This window comes from Oncorhynchus gorbuscha, linkage group LG10 (genome assembly GCF_021184085.1).
Source record: "Oncorhynchus gorbuscha isolate QuinsamMale2020 ecotype Even-year linkage group LG10, OgorEven_v1.0, whole genome shotgun sequence".
Lineage (NCBI taxonomy): Eukaryota > Metazoa > Chordata > Actinopteri > Salmoniformes > Salmonidae > Oncorhynchus > Oncorhynchus gorbuscha.
This window is the reverse complement of record NC_060182.1, coordinates 22,026,655-22,032,654: the sequence shown is the minus strand read 5'-3', so window position 1 is coordinate 22,032,654 and position 6,000 is coordinate 22,026,655. Positions and strand designations below refer to the sequence as shown.

The 6,000-nt window shown below is 44.1% G+C and overlaps 1 protein-coding gene across 3 annotated transcripts in view; it reads left to right on the top strand.

Moving 5' to 3' along the window:
* The window catches only part of LOC124045688, a 62,398-nt gene that overhangs the window by 49,671 nt on the left and 6,727 nt on the right, over positions 1 to 6,000 (top strand). The window contains exon 1 of one of the 3 annotated variants that reach the window (XM_046365215.1): positions 1,236 to 1,451. The exons of the other annotated variants lie outside the window; for them this stretch is intronic. The gene's annotated coding sequence lies outside the window, so the exon portion shown is untranslated. Of the gene's footprint in view, positions 1 to 1,235; positions 1,452 to 6,000 lie in introns of those variants that run through there. 3 annotated transcript variants of the gene reach the window in all.

Here is a 6,000-nt window from a genome sequence, read left to right as displayed (position 1 = left end):
ATAAACAACATTTTTTAACACATTGGTAATGGTGTGAATGTTAGCTATCTGTCTTTTCCCCTTTACAGCAGCGTCCACGTCTGTGTGATCTAGTACATTATACATGGATGTTTTGGAGAGATTCTGTGCATGTATGATGGTATGCAAAACTACACTTTACATCTTGCAGATGGGGGTTTCCCCAATCCTTACATCTGTGTGTGTGTGTGTGTGTGTGTGTGTGTGTGTGTGTGTGTGTGTCTGTCTGTCTGTCTGTCTGTCTGTCTGTCTGTCTGTCTGTCTGTCTGTCTGTCTGTCTGTCTGTCTGTCTGTCTGTCTGTCTGTCTGTCTGTCTGTCTGTCTGTCTGTCTGTCTGTCTGTCTGTCTGTCTGTCTGTCTGTCTGTCTGTCTGTCTGTCTGTCTGTCTGTCTGTCTGTCTGTCTGTCTGTCTGTCTGTCTGTCTGTCTGTCTGTCTGTCTGTCTGTCTGTCTGTCTGTCTGTCTGTCTGTCTGTCTGTCTGTGTCTGTCTGTGTGTGTGTGTGTGTGTGTGTGTGTGTGTGTGTGTGTGTGTGTGTGTGTGTGTGTGTGTGTGTGTGTGTGTGTGTGTGTGTGTGTGTGTGTGTGTGTGTGTGTGTGTGTGTGTGTGTGTGTGTGCGTGCGTGCGTGCGAGACAGAGAGATAGTGAGAGAGATGTGAGGTTTAGCTTTGAGTCAGAGGCAGCTAAACCTAAAGTGTGTAGGATGAGACCATCCTTTGTCCCTCCCAGTCTCTCATCAACTATCTCTGTTTTTACTCTTTCTAGTTGAAGACAACACACACTTGTGTAGAAAGGAGAATATTTGTTTAAAGGGTCATAGTGGATTGATGGTGTGTGTGTGTGTGTGCATGCACGTGCATTTGTCCATCCCTTTCACAGTAAGGTGAGTGGGTGGTAGCGGCAACTGGTCTGCTTATGTGGCTCGTTGCATAGCAGACATGCTTCTCACTGCTAGATATTACTCATTTCCTCAAGTCTATACACACACACACATAAATATACACACACACACACACACACACACACACACACACACACACACACACACACACACACACACACACACACACACACACACACACACACACACACACACACACACACACACACACACACACACACATACACACACACACACACACACACACATACACAGTCCCAGTTAGGCACTGACGCTCATACACATGCTGACACACTGACACGCGCAGTCTCAAGGCTTCTCAGTGTTATTCTCACTTGTGGGCTTGCTTGTTCTATTTCTCACATACATCGCTGTGTGACAGGGAGTGACTGGCAGCTGTTGCTGGTGTTTCTATTAGTGCTGTGGAGGTAAAGTAGGAAGCAGTCTGGGGGGAGGGGCTTGATCCCCTGGATGACTGCAGCTTGTATGGCCACCAACACTCGGACAACACTCTGGTCAGCAGCCCACTCTAAGGTCAGTTGCTGTACTTTGGATCCATTCATCTCAACCAACTCCATCAACCCGTCTGTTCTCTTGTGTTCTCAACTGCTCTTTTTTTTATGTCTAACTGTTGTTTAGCTAGATGAATTTGACTACTGCATAACAAATTCACCCTTGGAATGAATTAAGATTCTTTACCCTCTATTCTCTCTTTTTATATCAAAACTGTGATGAGTATTTAAATGGATTGACTTTAAGTTGTATACAGAACTTGTTTATGAGTGAGAGTGGAGATGTATTGGTGTGGACACAGCTGTTGATCTAGATGTTTATGGAGGAGATGGAATAGCTGAGTCAATCTGGGTCCTCTCTGTGGTCAGATGCTGAATGGAGGTTCTGTCTCATTCTTATGCAGGACACTAGGTTAATAAAACACTACGTGTATTTCCTGTGGAGAGCAGTGGTGGATGGTAAACTCAAGTAAACGCAGGTTAGCCACGTTTCGTTTTTTACTTGACATTTTACCCACCTTATGCAGAAAAAAATCCATTGAAAGTATAGGGACCATTACTTTTTTCACCGTGGCCAGCAATCAGAGTTTACACACCTTTTTTTTGTACCACTACATCACTGGTGGAGAGGATGGAGAGGGGGAGAGGCAGTTTGAAAAAAATTCACAAATTTCACTTTTACAGTTCACAAATTCCTCATAGACATCAAAGCCTGTTGATATTATCTAGCATTTATATTTGTTGATATGCAGTACACATGCTTTGAGTATATGTAAAAGCAAGGGATTTGGATGGTCCCTTTCTTTCTAATGAGTGACATTACCTGTAACATTACCACAACCCTCCAACCACAGAGAACAGTCATCTCCAGAATAACAAGGCAATACACTGGTGCCAGCTAATCCCATCATCCAGAGCCACAAGAAGTAAAGAGGGCAAGTCAAGTCAATTCCAATGTGCCTACCAATCTTCCATCCCACAGCAGCAGAGTGACAGAGGGAACATTTATGCTGACTCTGATGCTCTCTGAGGAAAACCTTTACATATTCACACTAAAGCTGAAGAAAAACTCCTTCACCTCTCACACAGGAGGGCTGAGAAGGCACACACATGCACACGCTCACACTCGCTCACACACAGAGACACGCGCATCCACAGATGTACACACACACACATACACACACGTACTGTGCAATAAGAATGTGTGTTGCTGTGTGTATGTGTGCATCTGTGTATGCGCGTGTCTCTGTGTGTGAGCGAGTGTGAGCGTGTGCATGTGTGTGCCTTCTCAGCCCTCCTGTGTGAGAGGTGAAGGAGTTTTTCTTCAGCTTTAGTGTGAATATGTAAAGGTTTTCCTCAGAGAGCATCAGAGTCAGCATAAATGTTCCCTCTGTCACTCTGCTGCTGTGGGATGGAAGATTGGTAGGCACATTGGAATTGACTTGACTTGCCCTCTTTACTTCTTGTGGCTCTGGATGATGGGATTAGCTGGCACCAGTGTATTGCCTTGTTATTCTGGAGATGACTGTTCTCTGTAACCATGCCCCCAAGAGAGCATTTTGCCACGTAAACTCAAATTGTACTATAGCAGTGAGCAGTCTTGCTTTCTCCCTGATAAACTTAGACTTAGAACAATAGTCTATACATACCGTTATACAGTTAACAATCGCTTAGGAGACGATTGGAGTTTGGGTACTTTCCAAGGTGAAAAACCTCACCTGTCAGATTCCTACGCATTCCTTAGTTCTTTCAGGAAGTTAGTGTTATCTCTAAATTTTGACATCTACATCAATACATTTATGGGATAAATTGTGATTCTCCGAAAATGTGGTTGCTTCGGCACAGATGTCTGTTGTGCTTTCAATAAAAATCTCTTAAATTCCCATTGATTCTACTCCAATCCAACCCTCAATATAGACTGTCCTACCACCTTCCCTAACACGTAAAAGCCCAGTGCAGTCAAAAAAATAAATATTCAGTGTTTTGTATCATATTGTAAGACTGCTGATGAAATGAAAACACTATAAATGTGGTGAAAAATTGTATCAGTGTTATTTCCTGATAGTTGCTGGTTGAAAGTACAATCTACACAGGCCCTTCTAATCAACAGGTTTTGGCCTGACTGGTGTATATGTTCATAAAGACCAACAGCAATGAGAGTTCCACCGCTCTTCCAATAACATTTCCTTTTCAGATTACATATCCCTCCCCCTCCCCACTCAGATCACTCCCAGACAATGCTAGCAAAATTCTTGCTTGAGAAATAGTTTTAAAAAATACATTGTAATCAAAAACGTTTACATCAAGGTACTTAATTGTTACCCAGAAATGATTTGATATTGAAATAAAAATGGAGGCATTGGGCCTTAAAGTCAATTCCTGGAGTAGTGTATCTACTTTTTATTGTTGTTGCCTGTTTTGCATGTTATATTGGCATTAATACGTGTCACATATCAGTTTGCAAACAATGTAAAAAAAATGTTTGGAATTAATAAATCTGCATACAAACTTGAGTAAGTGAGCTCCAAAATACAGGTGTTTCAGCCTAGCTCAGTGCTTTCTGTGGTAGTGGGGCAGCCAGCGGAAAATACGGAGCATAGGGGTTGGTTATGTTCACTAGCTGCACCATGATTGGCTAAATGTTCTGTCACTCATCGGGACACAACATCACCACCTCAAGCTGAACCTCGGCAAGACGGAGCTGCTCTTCCTCCCGGGGAAGGACTGCCCGTTCCATGATCTCGCCATCACGGTTGACAACTCCATTGTGTCCTCCTCCCAGAGTGCCAAGAACCTTGGCGTGATCCTGGACAACACCCTGTCGTTCTCAACTAACATCAAGGCGGTGGCCCGTTCCTGTAGGTTCATGCTCTACAACATCCGCAGAGTACGACCCTGCCTCACACAGGAAGCGGCGCAGGTCCTAATCCAGGCACTTGTCATCTCCCGTCTGGATTACTGCAACTCGCTGTTGGCTGGGCTCCCTGCCTGTGCCATTAAACCCCTTCAACTCATCCAGAACGCCGCAGCCCGTCTGGTGTTCAACCTTCCCAAGTTCTCTCACGTCACCCCGCTCCTCCGTTCTCTCCACTGGCTTCCAGTTGAAGCTCGCATCCGCTACAAGACCATGGTGCTTGCCTACGGAGCTGTGAGGGGAACGGCACCTCAGTACCTCCAGGCTCTGATCAGGCCCTACACCCAAACAAGGGCACTGCGTTCATCCACCTCTGGCCTGCTCGCCTCCCTACCACTGAGGAAGTACAGCTCCCGCTCAGCCCAGTCAAAACTGTTCGCTGCCCTGGCCCCCCAATGGTGGAACAAACTCCCTCACGACGCCAGGACAGCGGAGTCAATCACCACCTTCCGGAGACACCTGAAACCCCACCTCTTTAAGGAATACCTAGGATAGGTTAAGTAATCCCTCTCACCCCACCCCCCCTAAGTTTTAGATGCACTATTGTTAAGTGACTGTCCCACTGGATGTCATAAGGTGAATGCACCAATTTGTAAGTCGCTCTGGATAAGAGTGTCTGCTAAATGACTTAAATGTAAATGTAAATGTAAATCACCGCAAAATCTACTGGTAGAGCTTGAAAATTCAAGCCCCTTGGGTGCTGCCGTAGAGTTGCTTTGGAAGTGCCCATCCAAGAAGGCTCAAGGTCATTGGCCACAGATAAAATGACATCAAATCACATTATATCTACATTTGCTTTGATTGGACTGATCATGTTAACAGATCAAGCTAGCAGTCATCATCATGCATCAAGTCAACAATCTACTGGCAAATCCTTGTCATATAAAGATAAATAAGGAAGAGAAATTATCGATAAAACGTGTCGATGCTCATCGGCCATTGGATATAATAAACATTACACAACAAGTTGGAAATCGCAAATTCAACAATGAGTAGTTTGGAAGGAATCAGTGACTACCTGCAAGCATTGCAAAGCTATCACTAGCCTGCTATTCAGTGGAGTGGGTGTGTGGTCTAAGTCTGGGTTTAAGGGTGTCTTTTCCAAGCTTAAAATGATAAACATTCAATGCTGACCATACTGTCAATACAGCATGACTTCTGCCGCGTTCAAAACATCTGGAAACGTGGGCATCTTATATTTCAGTGATTTCAAGACAACTGGGAACGTGGACATCTTATATTTCAGTGATTTCAAGACAACTGGGAACGTGGACATCTTATATTTCAGTGATTTCAAGACAACTGGGAACGTGGACATCTTATATTTCAGTGATTTCAAGACAACTGGGAACGTGGACATCTTATATTTCAGTGATTTCAAGACAACTGGGAACGTGGACATCTTATATTTCAGTGATTTCAAGACAACTGGGAACGTGGACATCTTATATTTCAGTGATTTCAAGACAACTGGGAACGTGGACATCTTATATTTCAGTGATTTCAAGACAACTGGGAACGTGGACATCTTATATTTCAGTGATTTCAAGACAACTGGGAACGTGGACATCTTATATTTCAGTGATTTCAAGACAACTGGGAACGTGGACATCTTATATTTCAGTGATTTCAAGACAACTGGGAACGTGGACATCTT